This window comes from Protopterus annectens, chromosome 6.part0, assembly GCF_019279795.1.
Source record: "Protopterus annectens isolate FY-2018-M chromosome 6.part0, PAN1.0, whole genome shotgun sequence".
Lineage (NCBI taxonomy): Eukaryota > Metazoa > Chordata > Ceratodontiformes > Protopteridae > Protopterus > Protopterus annectens.
Window position 1 is genome coordinate 473543042 of NC_056737.1, and position 22129 is coordinate 473565170.

General features: G+C 42.0%; 1 protein-coding gene across 1 annotated transcript in view; it reads right to left on the minus strand.

The window, feature by feature from the left end:
- The window catches only part of INO80 (INO80 complex ATPase subunit), a 2478170-nt gene that overhangs the window by 2016348 nt on the left and 439693 nt on the right, over nucleotides 1–22129 (minus strand). Inside the window, exon 3 of the mRNA XM_044074204.1 lies at nucleotides 21540–21640. The gene's annotated coding sequence lies outside the window, so the exon portion shown is untranslated. The remainder of the gene's footprint in view (nucleotides 1–21539; nucleotides 21641–22129) is intronic.

Below are 22129 nucleotides of genomic sequence, written 5' to 3' on the forward strand. Positions count from 1 at the left end.
CAAGAAAGACTGAAGAAAATGGCATCAGCTGCATCTTTTATACCCCTGGTGCACTGACGTCAGGGAAGAGGCGACAGCAACCGACGCCGGACTTAGACTTTGGAATTCTGGCCGACTGAGGGTAGCCTGCCAGCAGGATAACCCAAGAGTAATGACTACAACAGTGAAATATGATGAACATCATCTACAGCAACACTGAAGGAGCTGCAGTAATTTCTGGCAAGTACTGCTTGTGTACTACATGTGACAACAATCTCCCGTATTCTCCATACGTCTGGACTATGGGGTAGGGTTGCAAGATGAAAGCCTTTTCTTACACAGAAAAACATCCAGGCCCGGCTAAAATGTACAAAACAATATATCAAGTCTCCCAAAAGCATGTGGGAAAATGGGTTATGGTCTGATGAAACCAAGGTTGAACTTTTTGACCACAATTCCAAAAGGTATGTTTAGCGCAAAAACAACACTTTGCATCACCAAAAGAACACCATCCCCACAGTGAAGCACGGTGGTGGCAGTTTCGTGATCTGGAATTGCTTTCCTTCAGCTGGAACTGGGGCTTTAGTCAAGTTGGAGGAAATTATGAACAGTTCCAAATACCAGTCACTTTTGGGCCAAAACCTTCAGGCGTCTGCTAGAAAGATGAAGAGGAATTTCACCATTCAACATGACAATGGCCCCAAGCATACATCCAAATCAACAAAAGAATGGCTTCATCTGAAGAAAATTAAAGTTTTGGAATGGCCCAGCCGGAGCTCAGACCTAAATCCAATAGAAAATGTGTGTGGTGACCTGTAGTGGGCTGTACACAAGAGCTGCCCTCGCAATCTGACAGATTTGGAGCACTTTTGCAAGGAAGAGTGGGCAAATACTGCTAAGTCAAGATGTGCCATGCTGATACACTCCTACCCAAGAAGACTGAATGTAGTAATTAAATCAAAAGGTGCTTCAACAAAGTATTAGTTAAATCAAAAGGTGCTTCAACAAAGTATTAGTTTAAGGGTGTTCACACCCAACAAAGTATTAGTTTAAGGGTGTGCGCACACAACAAAGTATTAGTTTAAGGGTGTGCACACTTATGCATCCAGCGTATTGTACGTTTTTGTTTTATATATTTTTTTTCTAACAGATTTGTTTTTTAATTGAATTGTACAGGTTATAGGTCACGTTAAAGGTGGGAAAAGTTTTGAAATTATTTATTGTGGTCTCATTTTTTTATATCACAAAAACCTGGCATTTTAACAGAGGTGTATACACTTTTTATATCCATTGTACATCCAAATAATCCACACCAAAGCAGTACACACACACATATACAAAGAATGGGGGTCCTGGAGGAAGGAGATCTTCTGCACTTCTTGAAACTGGTAGCCTTGTCACTCTTTAAGTATAAGAAAAGACACACACACACACACACACACACACACACACACACACACACACACACACACACACACACACACACACACACACTACTAAAGTGAATATTAACACCAACTAAATCTTGTACATGAAGAAAGTACAGTTTTGTACCTACCATAAATGTAGATGTCCGATAGGTATGCATCTGCAGTCCTAACATATGGGTTGTCCTGCCTCAGGCAGCCCTTCGGTCGGCATGTCCTGCCTCAGGCAGCCCTTCGGTCGGCCAGATTCCAAAGTCTGGGTCTGGCCTCGGCTGATGTCGCACTTCACCCGACATCATAGCTGCTGTTTGTTGGGTATAAAGGCATCAGCCGACGCCATTTTCCTCAGTGTTTCTTGCCCCAGATGCCAGGTGCCCTCTAGGAAGGCTAAATTTGGATAAATGCAAATAATTCCAAACAGTAGAGAGCAAACAATAGGCAAATATATATATATATATATATATATATATATATATATATATATATATATATATACATATATACAAACAAATACACCATAATAGATTCCCCCAGCTAGCTAAAAGAGGGGTAAATACCCTAGGAATACCACAGAGGGGAAGGAGGGTGGGTAATCCTGACTGCAGATGCATACCTATCGGACATCTACATTTATGGTAGGTACAAAACTGTACTATGTCCTTCAAGGATGCATCTGCAGTCCTAACATATGGGTAGAATACCATAGCCAAACTGGGGGAGGAGGCACTAAGATAAAGATGGTGTAGTTAAGATCCCTTGCAAAACAGCAGTTGCAAAACCTGCTCGGGATCTAGAGTATAAGGGTAGATTATAATGCTTGGCAAATGTATGCACGGAGCTCCAAGTAGCAGCTTCTAAAATGTCTTTGGTAGCCACTCCTCGTAGGAAAGCTGTAGTGGTGGCTGTAGCTCTTGTGGAATGAGGTCTGATATTATCAGGAGTTGTCTTTCCATGAAAAGAATAGCAAAATCGAATGCAATTTCCTATCCATTTTGAGATTGTCTGTTTTGAAATTGCTTTTCCTTGCATTCCTGTTGCATATGCTACCAGAAGCTGGTCAGTTTTTCTGCTGGTCTTAGTTCTGTCCAGATAGTAGCGTAATTGTCTGTGTACATCCAAGGTATGTAACAGTCTTTCCCCCCTGTTATGTGGGTTGGGGAAGAATGTAGGTAAATGAATCGCTTGGTTCAATGATACTCTGGAGACCACTTTTGGCATAAAGGTAGGGTTAGTTCTCAGAGAGACTCTGTCCTGATGGAAGATAAGGAAGGGTTGTACTGACATTAATGCCTGTAACTTAGATACCCTTCTTGCTGAAGTAATTGCTAGCAGGAAAGCAGTTTTCCAAGACAAGAATTGTAATTCTGCTGTTGCTGCTGGTTCAAAAGGGGGAAGTGTTAACTTTTCCAGCACAAAGTTGAGATCCCATGTAGGTAAAGGTGGTTTCCTTGGAGGTTTTACATTTTTGATTCCTCTCAAGAACTGCCTGAGTAGAGGATGAGAGAAGACAGGAGGATCCATGTTGTATTCTGCTGAAATTGCTGATGCATGAATCTTAATGGAGGAGTAAGACAGGCCATTGTGGAACAGCTCCGCTAAATATTCCAGGATGTGTGCTGTTTGCCAATGAGACATTTTCTCCCTTTGCTGCACTCCAAATGAGGTATCTTTTCCACTTGGCTGAATAAGTCTTCCTTGTGGAGGGTCGGCGTGCCTCCAGGATAATGTCCTTAACCCTCTGAGATAAACCTGGGTTATTTTGTTTTATGCAATATTCCAGGCAGCTAGCTGCAGTGTTTTCAAGTTTGGATGTAGGATCTTGTAGTTGTCCTGTGTTAGTAGTAAGGGGCATAGAGGTAATGGCCATGCATGTGTCCGAGACATGCTCCTCAGTAGCGGGTACCAATGTTGCCTCGGCCAGTCTGGAGCTATCAGAATTACCCTTGGCTGATCCTCTCTGATCTTCAGTAGAACTTTGTACATCAAGGGAAGAGGTGGAAATGCATATGCTATCAGGTTTTTCCAGCTGAAGGAAAGGGAGCCCACCCTCCAAGCAAGTGGGTGGTATGCTCTTGTGCAGAATTTCTTCAATTGGTGGTTGTGTGGGGAGGTGAACAGGTCTATCTGTGGTAGTCCCCATTTCTTTGTTATGGCTTTGAAGATATCTGGATGCAGCATCCATTCGTGAGCATCCGTGGTAGTTCTGCTTAAGGTGTCTGCTAGAGAGTTTTCTTTTCCTGGTACAAATCTGGCCTGAAGTTCAATGTTGAGATTCAGGGCCACATTCCACAGGTCCATTGCCATCCGGCATAGAGGATATGAATGTGTACCTCCCTGTTTGTTGATGTACCACATGATTGTGGTATTGTCCGTCCTTATCAGCAGATGACCCTGTTGAAGGAGTGGTCTGAATGCCTGGATCGCATGTTTCACTGCCAGCATCTCCTTTAGATTTATGTGTAGATTCAGCTGGTCTTGGGTCCATAGGCCTTGTATACACTTGTCCACCATGTGTGCCCCCCATCCTAGGTCTGAGGCGTCCGTGGTGATGGTTTGGCTTGGATGAGGTTTGTGGAAAGGCAATCCTCTGTTCAACCGACAGGCCTGAGCCCACCACAGGAATTCTTGCTTAAGGTATGGGATTATTGGAATCTGGGCTTCTAGACTGTGCTTGTGTTGAGACCATACATTCCTTAGGTACCATTGCAACTTCCTCATATGCAATCTGGCATGCGGAACCAATATTATGCAGGATGCCATGTAACCCAGGGCTTGCAGGGCTTTCCTTGCAGTAAGCTGAGTTTGTGTTGTTAATGTCATGAAGTAGACTGGTAGTTGCTTTTGTTTTTCTTCTGTGAGAAAAGCCATTTGAGTTGATGTATCCAGTTCTGCACCCAAGAATGTTATCCCTTGGGATGGTACTAGTCTTGACTTTTGCATGTTGACTGTGTATCCCAAGGCTTGCAACAGTTGTATGACATTTTCCAAATCTTTTGTTAATTTTTTCTTGTTGTCCACTTCTATTAGGCAGTCGTCCAGGTATGGGTAAATTTGAATTCCCTGAAGCCTGCAATGAGCAATTACTGATGCCAGGCATTTTGTGAATACTCTGGGCGCAGTAGATAAGCCAAAGGGCAATGCTGAGAATTGATAATGCTCTGATCCTGCAAGAAATCTGAGGTGTCTTCTGCAATCTGGTCGTATAGGGACGTGCAGGTATGCCTCCTTGAGATCTAGAGTCACCAGCCAAGACTCCTTGCCCAGCATGGGAAGAAGTTGCTGGAGGGTCAGCATTTTGAATTTTGGCACAATGAGGTATGTGTTCAGTGCGTACAAGTCGAGAATAGGTCTCCATTGATTTTCTTTTCTTGGTACAAGGAAAAGCCTGGAGTAAAATCCTTGGCCTTGCTCCATAGGAGGTACCTTTTCTATAGCTCTCATCCTTAGTAAGTTGTTGATTTGTCTTAGAGCGTCTGTTTTTTGGCTTGGTGGTAGGTTTGGCATTCCTCTCTTTTTTGGTAGAGTGTGGAAGTGAAACCTGTAGCCCTTGTCTATTGTTTGTAAAGTCCATTTGTCTCCTGTGATGTAATGCCAGTTGTCGGAAAATAAGGCTAGCTTTCCCAAGGGTGCTTCCAGTTGTTCCCTGGTAAGCGGAACCAGAGCCAAGTCATTGTGTCTGCCCTGTGGAAGTGGTTGTAGTTGAATCTGTGGCAGTACTTCTCTGGTTGGTAGGTTGCCACTGACATCCCCTGTAGGCACCCCTAGATTGACCTCTGCCTCTTGGGCGCCTATTTCTGCCTCTCTGTGCTCTGGAGTTGTCTGGAAAGGACCAATTCTTCGAAGGCCAATTTCTGCTAAACCTCGGAGGTTGGACCTGTAAGAAATCCTTGACTGTTTGGACAGATTTTGCTTTTTCTTCCACCTTCTTTAGAACCTCCTGTGCAGGGGAGCCAAACAAACTTTGTTTCTCCATGGGAGCATCTAGGAGTTTTGACTTAACATGGTCTGGTAAGGATTGTTCTTTTAACCAGGCATGCCTTCGAATCACTGTTCCAGTCATAGCTGATCTAAAGGAAGCCTCCAGTGCATCATAGCCACATTGTAAAAAATGGTTACTGACCTGCAGAGAGTTATGTACCAAATTCTGAAGGGACTTGCGGTCTATAGGTTCAGGAGAGGATAGTTTTTTATTTAGCTGGTCTAACAAAAATTCCTGGTACTGAATCATGTGAAATTGACAGTTTAAGGCCTTGGCCGAAAGAGTAGCCGAAGTATAAACCTTTTTACCCCATCTCTCTAATGCTCTAGATTCCCTTTCAGAGGGAAGAGGGTTTTTGGCAGAGGCAGCTGCCACACCTTTAGGGCCCTGTGAAATGGTTTCAGGGTCTGCAACAGGAGCCTTATACAAATGGTAGTATGTGTCCGGAACCCTATAATATCTGTCAGGCTTGGCAGGGGCCGGAGGAAGAGAATCAGGGGCAGTACAGGCATCATTATATGCATCATCAGCAACTGTTAGTACTGGAGGAATGGCTAAAGGCCTATGCTGTGGTAAGTGTAAAAAAGTCCTTAGCCTTTTCCTTGAATCTGAAAAATCCTGGCCCTGCCATTGGAAGTGTTCCCTCATAGCATGTAAGGTATATCCAAAAGAAAATTCTTCAGGAGGAGAAGCAGAAGGAATGGAGTCTTCTGCATCAGAATCCTCATAAGGAGAATATGGGCCTTCGTGAGGGTCTGAGTCATTCGAGGAATAGTCTGTAGAGACAGGTTCCAGGGGTTCAGTCCTAGGCCTCTTATCTGGAGGGGGCTGAGAGGCCCTGTCTGGGTGAGGTTGGGATCCCCTGATCAAAGAAATGAGATCCTCAGCCAGGCTGAGTATTTGGGAACTAGAGGTAGGCCTTTGTGAGGGAGTTTTAGCAGGTAAGGCCTTAGAAGATTTAGCTGCTTTAGCCCTGGCAAAAGCCTTGATAGACATAGATGCAGGGGGTCTAGCAGCCCCACGTGCAGGGGTAGATATGTCTAAAGGAATAGTGTCTGACAAATCCTGGGTGGCTGCTTCTGTAGCAGTAAATTCAGTAGCAGATTCAGCCATGCTGTGTGAGGCCTCGGCTATCGGAGGCATGCTTTCAGCCGAAGGAAGAACCGAGGGCTCGGTTTCAGCCGAAACAGAGACACTCGCGGTTGGCCTAACCGTGGTTTCAGCCGAAACCGCGGACCGCGAGTGTCGGTCCTTTCCCTTGCGCTTTTTAACTAATTGTGCAGTCGGAGTCTCCGACGGCATTTTGTATGCAAAAGTGGGACCAAAAAACTCCTCTGCAAACTCCGACCGACGTCTAAGCGTCCGTCGGTTGAAGGAAGCACAGGCTAGACAAGCTGATATGTCGTGGTCTGGGCCTAAGCAAGGAAGGCAGTAAGAGTGGAAATCCTTATGAGGTATTTGTTTCCCACAAGTTAAACAATTATTTACTTTGTCTGACATCGGCTGAGGCAAGAAAGAGTCCCCAACGGGGTACTTAGCTTTTTAGAAGTCTTCGGTAGTAGAAATCTCTGGATCTGACCGACCAGCACTTGCGAACAGCTTCTGCTTCGGGCACCGCGCGGCAAGAAAGACTGAGGAAAATGGCGTCGGCTGATGCCTTTATACCCAACAAACAGCAGCTATGACGTCGGGTGAAGTGAGACATCAGCCGAGGCCAGACCCAGACTCTGGAATCCGGCCGACCGAAGGGCTGCCTGAGGCAGGACATGCCGACCGAAGGGCTGCCTGAGGCAGGACAACCCATATGTTAGGACTGCAGATGCATCCTTGAAGGACATCAAGGTGCAGTGAAAAGCAGAAAAACTCTCCCTTGAATACAATCTCTGTTTCTCTATAAATATATATATATATATATATATATATATAAGTGGGATTGTCAGAGAGATGAAGAAAGTAGACAGGAGTATAAGGAGATCAGGTGCATGGTAAAGAGAGAGGTGGCAAAAACTAAGGATAAGGCGTATAGACAGTTGTATGAAAGGTTGGACACTAAGGAGGGAGAAAAGGACCTGTACCACTTGGCTAGACAGAGAGACCGAGCTAGGAAAGATGTGAAGTGGGTAAGGGTGATAAAGGATAATCAGGGAAACGTACTCACTAGCAAGGAGAATGTGTTGAACAGATGGAAAGAGTACTTTGAGGGGCTGATGAATGAAGAGAATGAGAGAGAGAAGGCTGGATGATGTGGGGATAGTGAATCAGGAAGTGCAATGGATTAGCAAGGCGGAAGTAAGGATAGCTATGAAGAGGATGAAGAATGGAAAGGCTGTTGGTCCAGATGACATACCTGTGGAAGCTTGGAGGTGTTTGGGAGAAATGGCAGTGGAATTTTTAACCAGCTTGTTTAATGAAATCTTGGAAAGTGAGAGGATGCCCGAGGAGTGGAGAAAAAGTGTTTTGGTACTGATTTTTAAGAATAAGGGTGATGTGCAGAGCTGCAGTAACTACAGAGGGATAAAACTGATCAGTCACAGCATGAAATTATGGGAAAGAGTAGTGGAAGCTAGGTTAAGAAGGGAGGTGATTATTAGTGATCAGCAGTATGGCTTCATGCCAGGAAAGAGCATTACAGATGCGATGTTTGCTCTGAGAATGTTGATGGAGAAGTACAGAGAAGGTCAGAAAGAGTTGCATTGTGTCTTTGTGGACTTAGAGAAAGCATATGATAGGGTGCCTAGAGAGGAGTTATGGTATTGTATGAGGAAGTCGGGAGTGGCAGAGAAGTATGTAAGAGTGGTACAGAATATGTACAAGGGTAGTGTGACAGCGGTGAGATCTGCAGTGGGAGTGACAGATGCGTTTAAGGTGGAGGTGGGATTACATCAAGGATCAGCCATTTCTTATTTGCACTGGTGATGGACAGGTTGACAGACGAGATCAGACAGACGAGATCAGACAGGAGTCCTCGTGGACTATGATGTTTGCAGATGACATTGTGATATGTAGTGAAAGTACGGAACAGGTTGAGGAGACCCTGAAGAGGTGGAGATATGCTCTAGACAGGAGAGAAATGAAGGTCAGCTGGACTAAGACACAATATATGTGTATGAATGAAAGGGAGGATAGAGGAACGGTGAGGATGCAGGGAGTAGAGTTGGTGAAGGTGGATGAGTTTAAATACTTGGGATCAACATTTCAGAGCAATGGCGAGTGTGGAAGAGAGGTGAAGAAGAGAGTACAGGCAGGGTGGAGTGGGTGGAGAAGAGTGTCAGGAGTGACTTGCGACAGACGAGTACTAGTAAGAGTGAAAGGGAAGGTCTACAAAAGGGTAGTGAGACCAGCTATGTTATATGGGTTGGAGACAGTAGCATTGACAAAAAGGCAGTAGTCAGAAGGATGCTAAGGATGAAGCTGCCAGGTAAGAGGAAAAGAGGAAGGCCTAAGATAAGGTTTATGGATGTGGTTAGAGAGGACATGCAGGTGGTTGGTGTGACAGAGCAAGATGCAGAGGACAGGAAGAAATGGAAACAGGTGATCCGCTGTGGTGACCCCTAAAGTACAGTTGTGTACACTTACCATAAATGTAGATGTTAGAGTGTCTTCACTGTTACAGTCATCACTGTAAGGTTCTTCCTGCCGGCAGGCAGTCCTCGGTCAGCCAGAATCCCAAAGTCTGGGTCTGGCGTCGGCTGTTCAGTCATGCTCCCTGACATCAGAGCGCTAGGAGTACAAAGCTGCCAGCCGACACCAAGTTCTCCAGTTTTTCTTGCCCCAGATGTCAGGTGCCCAAAAGTGAAGGCTAATAGTAAAACAAAAATGTAACATACAACAAAACCCCATACCCTGTAGCAAATACACCTCAGAAGAAGGGTAAAGTAGGAAACCACACTAATGAAAGTATAAGAGGGGACAGGAGGGAGGGTAACCCAGAATGCAACAGTGAAGACACTCGAACATCTACATTTATGGTAAGTGTACACAACTGTACTATGTTCATCGTGTTTCACTGTTGCAGTCATCACTGTAGGGTTGAATCCCAAAGCTGAGGTAAAGGGTGGTGGTTATAGAGTAGAAGGGGCGGCTAGAAGGCCCTGCAAGACTGCAGAAGCAAAGCCTGCCCTAGACTTAGAGTAAAAGGGAGATTATAGTGCTTAGAGAAAGTATGCACTGAACTCCAAGTTGCAGCTTCCAAAATATCCTTGGTAGGTACTCCTCTGAGAAAGGCAGCTGAAGTAGCAGCAGCTCTGGTAGAGTGAGTCCTAATTTTTCCTGGGATTTGCTTTCCATGATGAGAGTAACAAAATCTGGTTCCATGAGCAATCCATTTAGAAATGGTCTGTTCTGAAATAGCTTTGCCTTGGGAATTTGTTGCATAAGAAACAAACAGTTGCTCTGTTTTCCTGATATCCTTGGTTCTGTCCAGGTAAAACGGTTGTCTGTGTACATCCAAGGAATGCAAGATCCTTTCCCCCTTATTTTGTGGATTATTGAAAAAAGTTGGCAGGTGAATAGTTTGATTTAAAGCCACTTTGGAAACCACTTTAGGCATGAAAGTAGGATTGGTCCTTCAAGACACCCTATCTTGGTGAAAAATAATATAAGGTTCCACAGCCATGTAACTCCGAGACTCTCCTGGATGAAGTCAAAGCCAGTAGGATAGCTGTTTGCCATGATAAATACTTAATATCAGATGTGGCAGCAGGCTCAAAAGGAGGCAGAGTGAGTTTTTCCAGAACATAGTTGAGGTCCCAGGCAGGAATGGGTGGTGTCCTAGGAGGCCTTAAATTCTTAGCTCCTCTGGGATATTGTTTCAGAAATGGATGCGAAAAGATTGGAGGATCTGTATTGTAATGTGCAGAGATAGCTGAGGCATGTATTTTTATGGAGGAGAAGGATAAACCCTTATGGAGCATGTCTGTCAGGTAAAGTAAAATCAGTGGGATATTAGGAATGAGAGGATCCGAATCCTGAGCATGCATCCAGGTGCAAAATCTCTTCCATTTACCTACATAAGATTTTCTAGTGCTAGGCCGTCTGGCTTCTAAGATGACATCCATGACCTGTTTGGGAAGGAAAGGATTAATCACAGACCCTGAATTCGCCAGGCTGCTAGGCTGAGAGTTTTGACATGAGAGTGCAGAACCTGGCCCTGGTTTTGGGACAAAAGATTTGGAATCTGAGGTAAAATCCAAGGAGGCTCCTGGGATAGATTCATCAGTGTTGAGTACCAAAATTGACGAGGCCAATTTGGGGCCAGTAAAATCATCATCTTGGGCTTGTCCTGCTTGATCTTTAGTAACACCCGTGGAAGAAGAGGTAGTGGCGGAAAGGCATACCCAGAGAGGTTTCTCCAACTGAATGATAGTGCATCCACTTTCCATGCTAGCTTGTGAAATGTTCTTGTGCAAAAATCTGTAACTGGTGGTTGAGGGGGGATGCAAAAAGATCTATGTCCAGGCAGCCCCAGGCTTCTGTAATCATCTTGAATATTTGAGTGTCTAGCATCCACTTGTGTGGGTCTGACAGGTTCCTGCTCAGGCTGTCTGCCAGAGTATTTTGTTTTCCTGGCAGGAACTGAGCTTGTAGATCCACTTTGCAAGCTAGAACTGTGTCTCATAGAGTCATGGCTAGTCTGCAAAGAGGGTAGGAGTGTGAACCCCCTTGCTTGTTTATGTACCACATAACTGTGGTGTTGTTTGTCTGTATCAGTAGTTGTCCTGGTTGTAGGAGATCCCTGAAAGCCAAGAGGGCATTCTGTACAGCTAACATCTCTTTTAAATTGATATGTAGGTGCTTCTGATCCTCTGTCCAAAAACCTTGCAGACCCTTTCCCTGCAAGTGTGCTCCCCATGCGTAATCCGAGGCGTCCGTGGTTAACACTTGGCTGGCTGGAGGCAGACTGAAGGCTTTACCTTTGTTGTGAAGACATGCCATGATCTACCAATGGAATTCCTTTTGCAGGCAAGGCAAGACAGCAATCTGTGTGTCTAGACTGTGGCAATGCTGGGACCATACACGTTTTAGGTAACATTGTATTTTTCTCATATGTAGTCTTGCATTTGGTATGAGAAGGATGCAGGAGGCCATGTAACCCAAAACCTGCAGGAATTTCCTTGCAGTTAGCTGAGTTATTGACACCAAAGTTTTGAAAGCTGAAGCCAGCTGCTGTTGTTTTTCGGATGTCAGGAATGCCATCTGGGTTTGTGTTTAGAAGAGCACCCAGAAAGGTTATCTGTTGTGTGGGCGTCAAATTTGACTTTTTTATGTTCACAGGGAATCCCAGGTACTTGTGTAGATTTTGAACAAATTCCAGGTGCTGGAGTAAGACATCCTTGCTGTCCGCTTGAATAAGGCAGTCATCCAGATAAAGGGTAAATTTGAATTCCCTTGAGTCTGCAATAAGCTACTACTGGTACCAGGCACTTGGTGAAGACCCTGGGCGCAGTAGACAAGTCAAAGGGCAGCGCAGAGAATTGGTAATGTTTTGAGCCGGCCTTGAACCTGAGGTATTTTCTGCACTCCTGTCTGATAGGGATGTGTAGAGGTAAGCCTCCTTTAAATCCAATGTCACCATCCATGCATTTTTGCTCAACATTGGCAGGAGCTGTTGCAGAGTAAGCATCTTGAACTTTGGTATCTCCAGGAAAGTGTTTAAGACTGAGAGATCCAGGATGGGTCTCCACGAATTTTGCTTTCTGGGAACTAGGAAGAGCCTGGAGAAGAAGCCTTGCCCCATCTCTGATTGTGGAACCAGTTCTATGGCCTTCATAGCAATGAGGGATCCCACCTGGTTTAATGCCTCTGCCCACTGGTGTTTTGGTAGGTCTGGCCATCCGTTTGGTCTTGGTAAGGTATGAAAGTGGAATTTGTAACCTCTTGAAACTACATCCAGAACCCACTTGTCTTGGGTTATGTAAGTCCAATTTTGTTGAAAAAGAGAGAGTTTTCCTCCTAGAGGGGCTTCCAGGAGAGAAGTTCCTGGAGCCATGCAGGGGGAGTCATTGAGCCTGTTTTCTATAAGACTGAGGTCTGTCCTCTCCACCCCTGGGGGTGGAAGCACTCCACTGTCTAGGTCTGTAAGAGGTCTGTGCTTGGGCCCTCCCTCTGGAGCGCCTATATCTACCCCTCTGAGGCCTGTCTGAGCTGGGAAAGGACCAATTTTTAGTTGGCCAATTTCTGCTAAATCTTGGGGGCTGAACTTGTAAGAAATCCTTAACCATTTGCATGGATTTTGCCTTATCCTCCATTTTCTTTATCACCTCTTCAGCCTTAGACCCAAACAAAACATTATGCTGAACAGGAGCATCCAGTAACTTTGCTTTCACTTGGATCAGGTAAGTTTTGTTCCTTTAACCAAGCATGCCTTCTAATGACTGTGCCAGAGACAGCCGCCCTGCAAGAAGCCTCCAAGGCATCAAAACCACAGTGTAAACCATGCTTCCCCACTTGTTCAGTGGAATGCATCAAATTGTGTAATTCCTTATTATCTGCACATGCAGTAATGGTATCCAGTTTTTGTTTCATAACAGACAGTAGAAATTGCTGATATTTTAGCATATGACATTGACAATTTAAAGCCCTAATAGATAAAGTAGCAGAAGTGTACACTTTTTTGCCCCATCTCTCCAAAGCTTTAGAATCCTTATCTGTTAGAATAGGGTTTTTAGCAGAAGCGGCCTTAACCCCCTTAGGACCCTGAGAAATGGTTTCTGGATCAGCAGTAGGATTTTTGTTAAGGAACTGGTGGGAGTCAGGGACCCCGTAATATCTGTCGGGCTTAGCAGGAGCTGGAGGAAAGGAGTCAGGAGTTAAATTAGCCTCAGAAAAGGCATCATCCACAATATCCAAAATAGGAGGAATAGCCAGGGGTCTATGGTGGGGAAGAAGAAGGAAATCCCTAAGCCTTCTCTTAGATTCCGAGTACTCCTGTCCTTCCCAGTGAAAATGTTTCCTCATGTCATGTAAAGTTTCCCCAAAAGAAACATCCTCAGGGGGAGAAGCTGATGGAATGGATTCCTCAGCATCAGAATACTCATAAGGAGGGAAAATATATTCCTGTTCAGAAGAAGACACTGAAGAAATAGATGTCTGATCAGAAGATTCATAATCCAATTCTTGCCTTGGTCTTTTGTCTGGAGGGAGATGTGAACCGCTAATCATGGTTAGTAAGTCCTCCGCCATTTTAAGTAGCTGTTTCTGAGATTTGGGTCCCGGATCAGAAGAGGCCTGGGCTGGTGTCTTTAATTTTGGAAGGAGTCTTTGCCTTTGTCTTTGCCTTTATCAGAAGCTGTGTAGGCCTGAAAACCCCCTCGGAAGCCGGTACCTGCACAGCAGCTCCGGACCCATCCGAGGGAGCACTGTCCGAAGGTCCAGCAGCTGGAGTGCTTAAAGGCCTAGTTGGCTCCTCGTGGGAGTCCGTTTCGGCAATCGGTTCTGAAATGGCCGACGACAGGGGCTGCGAAAGTGCCTCACTGACAACGGCCGAACCTGTAGCTGGCTGGCTCTGCTTGTAAAACGTCGTCTGATTTGGACCTTGGAGGCCTGTCCTTATCCTTGCGTCGTTTGTGAACTCCGGTAGTCGGAAGCGTGTCCAACGTCATTTTATAATTAAATCGCCTGCCAAAGTAGTGAAAAGCAAAATCGTACCTGCGCTTAATCGTACGTTGGTTAAATCTAGCACAAAACCGACAACTAGCTACATCGTGGTCAGGGCCTAAACAAGGAATACAGTAAGAATGGAAATCCTTATGAGGTATTTGCTTCCCACAAGAAATGCAATTATTAACTTTTCCTGACATCGGACTGGAGCAAGAAAAAAGTTTCCCCAATGGGGTACTTAGCTTTGAGAAGAAGAAGTAAGTCTTCGGACTGAAGCACGAAAAAATATCAGGAGTCAGCCGACCGGCACTTGCGAACTGCTTTCACCGCACAGCAAGAAAGACTGGAGAACATGGCGTCGGCTGGCAGCTTTGTACTCCTAGCGCTCTGACGTCAGGGAGCATGCCTGAACAGCCGACGCCGGACCCAGACTTTGGGATTCTGGCCGACCGAGGACTGCCTGCCGGCAGGAAGAACCCTACAGTGATGACTGCAACAGTGAAACACGATGAACATCTGGGAAAAGACGGAAGAAGAAGAAGTAGTATATATATATATATATATATATATATATATATATATATATATATATATATTTTTTTTTGTATCTATCTATATATGAGTCTACTTCATTCTAAAAAAAAGTTTGCAAAACCAAAAATTAAATTATCAAAATTGCACAATAATGAGCCTTTACATTGCTGGAATCCAGAAGAACAAAACACCACTCACACACCACTCGGAGCATCTGCATGTAGATCGCTGTACAGTGAGTATCGGGAAATTTACCCTTTTCCCCACTGTAATGCGATCTCGGAGTTGGTATATATAGTTTGCATATTGTGTGTGGGGGGTGCCACCCTGCAAAAAATGTAAAACAAATTAGATTTTTTTCTGTTGAAGTGCAGCAAGTGGTGTTTCACTGTTTTGAATTTCAGAATTGTGAAGGTTCGGTGTTGTGTAATTACTTGTGTAATTTCGGTCTTCTTGTCTCAGCCATTTAAGTTTTGGTTATGTGAACTTTCGATACAGTGAAGTAGACCCATATATTTTTTTTAAATATAGGAAGAGGGAAGGCTAAAATGGTGGGAATAAACTACCCCAACTGCAGAGAGTAAACTAACTCAAAATTAAAAAGAAGAATGCTAAGAAAGGGTATATCCAAAGGACAGTGAAAGAAATGGGAAGGTTATGAAAGAAAAAAAAAATCAGTAAAAATGACTTATCTGCACCACTGAAGCACTGAACTCAAAGACTGCGTCCAAACCCAACAGGTGGCAAGTGACACCTGGGATAATGTAGGGATGGGAAGGGAATTATAGGTATAGGGCAGAAGCCTGAGCCCTGGATGCAAGAATCTAAAAAAGGTGCCAGTGTCAGACTGATAACCCATACTCTGAGTAAGGTAGAAAAGACAACACTGAATCAGTAGGCAGACAAGATTGCAGTACAGAGGGGACAGGTTTGTTGCCCGCCCCATCTTCACTGTAGTGCAATCTTGGTATATATGATTAGCAAGGTGTGGGGGGTGGGGTGAAAGGGAGCTTGCCACTTCACAGACCATCAAGTTTTTATGGAGTCTGACTTTCGAACATTTGTGGCTCTTATACAACTTTCCTCTACATGAGGCTGTCTCCAAATTCAACAAACTGTCACTTAATACTCTAAACTCTCTGGCCCCCATCAGAAAAATTAGACTAAAATCTAACTTTTCACCTTGGCTATCACAATCCACTCATAACCTTACGCTACAGAGAGATAGAGCCTGGAAGATCTGGAAAAAAACTGATCTCACAACCCATCTACAAAATTATAGATAACTCAGGAACCATACCAAAGACACATTGACAATGATAAAAGACAATACTATCACAAATCACTAAATAATCCTCACAATATTAATAAGCTCCTTTATCCAGGTAAGCCTACTACACTTAATCCCTTTCCAAATAGCTCTGACCTCGATACTGCTACCCTTCGAAACACTTTCTTCAAAAAGTCTAACATCTCACTAAAAATAAAAATGCAAATCTTTCTTCTATCGATCCATATCCCACCTCCCCCGCCTCCACCTTCTCTCTGAAACCCACCCCCTCTGCATATATCAGATTACGTCTCTCTAAACGTAAACCAGCTCTCCTTCTGCTGACAACTTACCCCCTTAATTTCTCAAAATTGCTGCCAACACCATTGCCTACCCAGTCTTCATACTTATCAGTCGATCTATCCTTGAAAACACTGTGCCCAAAATAGAGAAGAAATTTCGTTATTCCTCTCCATAAAGGAGGAAACTCTACAGACCTCTCTGTAACTGTTCATTAATCTTTTGTAATATTTTAAGAATGTCCTCATTGGATACCTGCTCCTCCATCCTGCTGCCAAAATGCCAAACACTCACAAAATAAGAGAAAAACACAGAAGAACCAACCAGCAGAATGTGAGCAATCCAAAGGACACTAAGTTTATTGAAGTTAAGCGCTTTCCTCTCTATTAAAGAGACTTCCTCAGAACAATATTGCACAAAAACCCAGCCAAATATATACCCACCCCTCAATTAACCATTCAAAATTGCACCAAAAATTTGCGCCAAAAATGTTTAAAATATTTACAAAAGATTAATGAACAGTTATGTGAACACACCCTACAAATCAAGAATTTGATGGACAAACAAAATTGTGGTGTTCCTTCTTTTGGGAGTTTAGGTCTCCCTCTTACCCAGCCAACCCCAACATCTGTGGATTCTCAACTTTCAAGGAGAAATGAACAGGATGGGTTGCATAATGACACACAAGGTAAAATTACTGAAATTAATCAAGACAATAATGTAGGAATGGACAGTCAAAATGTTGGTTGTAATCAATGGAAAGAAAATCGTTTTCTTTTTTGTGACAACAATGCTGGTAACATGCAATCTCAGTGATTTTCCACCTTGAATGAGAAACTGAAGCGTTTTGAAAAAGATTTACTAATTTTCAAAAAGTTGCAACTTGAAAATGCTTATTTAACCAGGAACATAGAAATAAAGCAAGTGCCCCGTGGACTAAGAATGTGGAGGTATCCAAATGGGGTTAAAGAAAATAATGAGTTTTTACAGGAGGTACATTTGATTTTTGATAAAGCAGGATTGGATTTAATGGCATTAATGGTTAAATATAATCAAATTAAAATGGACAAAATAATTAATGATCTTGATGAATTGGATCAGTCCATTAAGGCTGATCGTGATTTTAATTCAAGTCAAAACCGAGGTCTTTATCATAGTGTCCATGTTCAGGTAAACAATGCTTGTAATGCCATTTTTATTCGTAAAGAAAGTAAGCTCCAAAGAGATTTTAATTAATACAATGGTGATCGCGTTTACCCTTTCTCCAGGGGGCATGTCCAAGATGAGAGTGCTGGTGAACTAAGTAAAGAAAAGGAAGTGATGCAACATAGTGCAACTTCTCGACAAGTGCATAACCAGCGTTTGCAGTCAGCTACAAGCGTGGATGAAGAGGTGAGGCGTTCCGACCATTTGCAGGGTAAAGAAGGTGCTTCTACTTCTTCTTCTGCTTTTTTTTTTGGGAAGGGCCCCCAACAATTTGTAGCACCGGGAGCAAAACTGAAGGCTCAAAGGACAAGGAACAAGTAGTTTTCATTGACAAATTCCACAATTTGGTTTCACGTGACAACGTTGAAACCATTAGCTGTTCCTTGTGTTCGCTTGGTTTTAACATTCATGCAGAACACAACAGCATTAATTGTCTGACAGAAGACTGCTCTTGTAGTTCGAATCAAAACCACAACGACCATGTTGATGACTCTTTGCTGGTATGTACGTTTTGTTATTCTGAACTTGAAGTGGACAATGGCAATTATTTATGCTTGTTGACAGACCTAACCTACTATATTACATCCAATTACAGTATTACTGAAAACACAAATGCTGGTAGTGACATAGTTAATGGTATGACTACCGAATACATTAATATGGAGACAAATGTGTTTATCACGAAAATGAGGGTCCTGAATTTTTAATGTCTAATACAAACGGTAATGACAATTGTGAACATATGTTGGATGTTTTGATACAGTGTCTTGACAATCAAATGTTAAACAATGAAGGGCTTAGGCCCAAGATAGTCACTAATAGTAAGGGTGATTTCAAAATTTATAATTATTCAAAGCTGGCTGTGAGTGAAAAGCATGCTGATTTTTTAGCCGAAGGTTTCACCTTCGTTCCATGTAGGGTGGGTAACTTGGTGGAATCTATTACTGACTTAAAGAGATACACTAGGAAGTTAAATTTAAAAGTATGGTTTAACCAGGAGACTGCAGTTGAAAATCAAACCAGGAATAATTGTAAAAAAGCTAGTACTTTTAACCCTCCATTGAACAAAACTGTCGAACTATTTGAAAGAATGTGTGAAAAGGCAATTAGAAAATGTTATATTACACCGATAAGTTTGATTATTCTAATTTGACTGGGGAGGAAAAGCAGCTTATGCATGAATTGATTAAAGATCCTACGGTCAGATTTATGAAACCAGGCAAAGGCAATGGAGTGGTAGTTATGGACAAGAGACAATATTTAGATGGCATGAATAACATTCTACTTGATGAAGCCTATGAGGAAAGTTCCCTACATGAGATTAAGGTGGCATATAAAAAGATAGACTAGGCACTTGAAGATATGTTTTACCAGGCCCAAATTGATGTAGATGAGTACCACTTTTTGAAGAATGAATATCCTAGGGTGGCTAATATTTTTGGTATACCAAAAATACACAAGGGACTGGTTAATCCATCTTTCAGGCCCATTGTGGATGGTAAAAGGTCCAAGACTTATTTTATTGCCAAAAACCTAGATCATGAAATGCAGAAGTGCCTGTTTTTTTTTTTTTGATTATATTAGTAAAGATTCCTGGCAATTTATTGACAGATTAAATGGCATTGAATTAACCACTGATATGATTATGGTCACCGTTGATGTGGTTAATCTGTTTACTGTTATTTCCCATGATTTAGGTATTTATTGGTTAGAACAGCAACTTAATAAAACCAACATTTTTTCTCAAGATGAAATCAACAAACTGAGTGTACTTATGGAATTAGTTTTTAAAAAATAACTACATTTGGTTTGAGGGACAGTATTATAAACAAGTGAAAGGAGTGGCAATGGGGGTGGCATGTGCCCCCATTTTGCCAACCTTATTATGTCTTAATGGGAGCAGGAATTTTTGATTAATAGTCGGTACATGTCTAATATTGCACACTATACCCGATTCTTGGATGATTTGTTTCTTCTTTGGAAAGGTACAGAAGACAGTTTAAATGGGTTTCTGGTATATATTAATGAAACAGTTGATTTTTTTAAATTCACCTATGTTTATAGTAAGAATAACATTGTCTACTTACATGTAGACCTTGAGACAGATTGGTGTAATATGAATTTTAACACCAGAATTCACCGAAAGTCCACATTCTCAAATTCCTATTTGGATTATGGGAGCTGGCACCCGCACCATCAAAAGAGGGCTGTAGTTAAAGGCCAGTTGGTGCGGGCTGCCAGAATAGTGAGTCCTGATGTGGATTTTTTGGAAGAATTAGATTTTATTACACACATTTAAACAAAGGGGATATCCTGACTGTCTTTTGGATGACCTTGCTCATGAAGTAACCCACAAACGTAAGCAAGGTTTTTATAGACCCATATTGGGCCACGGATTTGTGAGTACTAATAGATCTAGTAATGATAAAGTTTTTTACAACTCAGCCTTCATTTTGACATACAATGGCATGGCCAACAGTATTATTAATGTGGTAAATGCCAATTGGGAGATTCTTCAATTTGATGCTAATGTTGGGTTGAAAGTTGGTAAAAACCCGACATGTTTTTAGGAGGGACAAATCTATAAAGAACATTTTGGAAAGTATTAGACATGAATGCAGAATCAATAGAAAAGTAGGTAATTTTAAATGTAATTCCTGCTCTTTTTGTCCATTTATAATGGAAACTGAAGGTCAAATTAGGGTTAATCGGAAGACTGTCAATATTTGAGGCCACTACAATTGTAATAGTAAAAATGTTGTGTATATGGCTAAATGTGGAAAATGTTCTAGTTTCTACATTGGGAAAACCTGTAGAAAATTTAAATTAAGAATAGGTGAACATCTGGGTGACATCAGACATTGTAGGGTTACTAGTGCTTTGTATAGACATATCAATGAAAATCCAACACATGATTTAAAATTTTTGGTTTTACAGCAGTTAGTGCTGGATGAACAGGGGTGCATTACAGATGTGCATTTGGATATGATGAAATTGAGATGGCAGTTGTTTTTAAATGCCTCTTGTTACCTAGGTATCAATGAAACTATAAGCATTAATAGTGCTTTAAAACTTGATCAAATTTTAGGTTAGTAAAGTTAACATGGATTTTATTTAATAATTTAACATATAATATTTTATGGTAACATTTATTTAATTTTATTTGCTATATGCAATATTTTTACTGCTGTAATTTGATATGTATATATTGCTTTAAAATTTTTGGCGCAATTTTGAATGGTTAATTGAGGGGTGGGTATATATTTGGCTGGGTTTTTGTGCAATATTGTTCTGAGGAATTCTCTGTAATAGAGAGGAAAGCGCTTAACTTCAATAAACTTGGTGTCCTTTGGATTGCTCACATTATGCTGGTTGGTTATTATAAGATGCATGATTCCCAATCACATGGTAGGGACTTTGGTGGACACCACAGACCAAAAGAGAGCTAAAGCTTTGAGGGACGCATGATAGTCTTGAAGAATTACATTACTTGTGAACCCGAGTTATCAAACCCTCTTTGATGCCCATTGCACTCTAAACTCAGGGGGCGGGGTGTCAATGGGCATGCACTGTAGGTGTCGGGATTAAAAAAGAAAACCCTTACCCTCACAAATTACAGCAACACTTACTAGTTAGATGTCACCCTGAGAAACAAATGACCTGTAGGGCTCTCACTTCTCATGGAATGACAATGCCTATACAGCAAGTGAAGAGATAGGCTCAAAGGTCACAAGGGTATGACCAAAAAAAAAAAAAAAAAAAAAAAAAAAAAATGACATGCTGCAGTCTGTTTTCTGTTCACAAAATTTAGAGTTCCATCACAAAGTGATAAACCCAGATTTATTTTTCAGTTTCCATGGTTTCAAATCAGACAAGTGGGAATAAAAACAAGTCGTCTTTGAATCATTCATAGAGATAAAAGATTTCTTGAAAGACTGTAAGAGCTGGTGAAACATGACAGCACAAGATCAGAAAGCAAATCTAGTCACAGTATTTACAAAGAAAAAAAAAACTGCTGCAGATAATAACAAAAGCAAAGCAAACTACTACTTTAAGAAAATAATTTAGCAAGGATTAGGACAGACCTGACTACAGAAGAAGTGCCACATAAGCATGTGTGACTGACACAGAAGAAAACAGACAGGTATTTTACCAAATTCATGCAATGAACATGAAACAACTCAAAATCATTGCTAGAAAGCAAATATCTACCAAATATACAGTATTTATATTTAATACATCATACCTCATGTGTGTATCACTCTTTTTCCAAGATCAACTTCATAAAATTTGTCCACGCACAACTTTATGTATATTACAAACATCTGAAGAACATCAACCGAGTTCCTGTAGAATAAAGAACATTAAATAAGCAAGCAAAGGACAATGTGTAAAAATACAGGAGCAAATGCTTTGACCATAAAGAAGGACCATTTGGGCTACATGATCATCCTCTTTTCCCCTGTTATTAATGCTGCAAGTCCCCCATTACAGGTTAGAACAAAAATCCAAATAATTAGTGCTTTAAACAACAGTGATCAATGATAATTACGGCCAGATTTGGGACTGAAGACAATTGTATTTACCCTGTCTTAAAGACTGCCACCCTACAAAAAATATGACGATGGGGTAATGGCTAGCCGAAGGAAGCAGGGCTAAATGTGATCTATTCTTTTTCTCTTCTCTCTTTTCATCTGCAAAGATTGTGCTTTTGCCCCAGGGCCTTAGGAATGGGTGATGTTTGTCTTTTTAAACAAAAGGGAATATCATTTAAAATGTGTTTGATCTCTATACTTGAAATATCTTCTGTGAATAAAAAAATCCAGAATCTGTTTT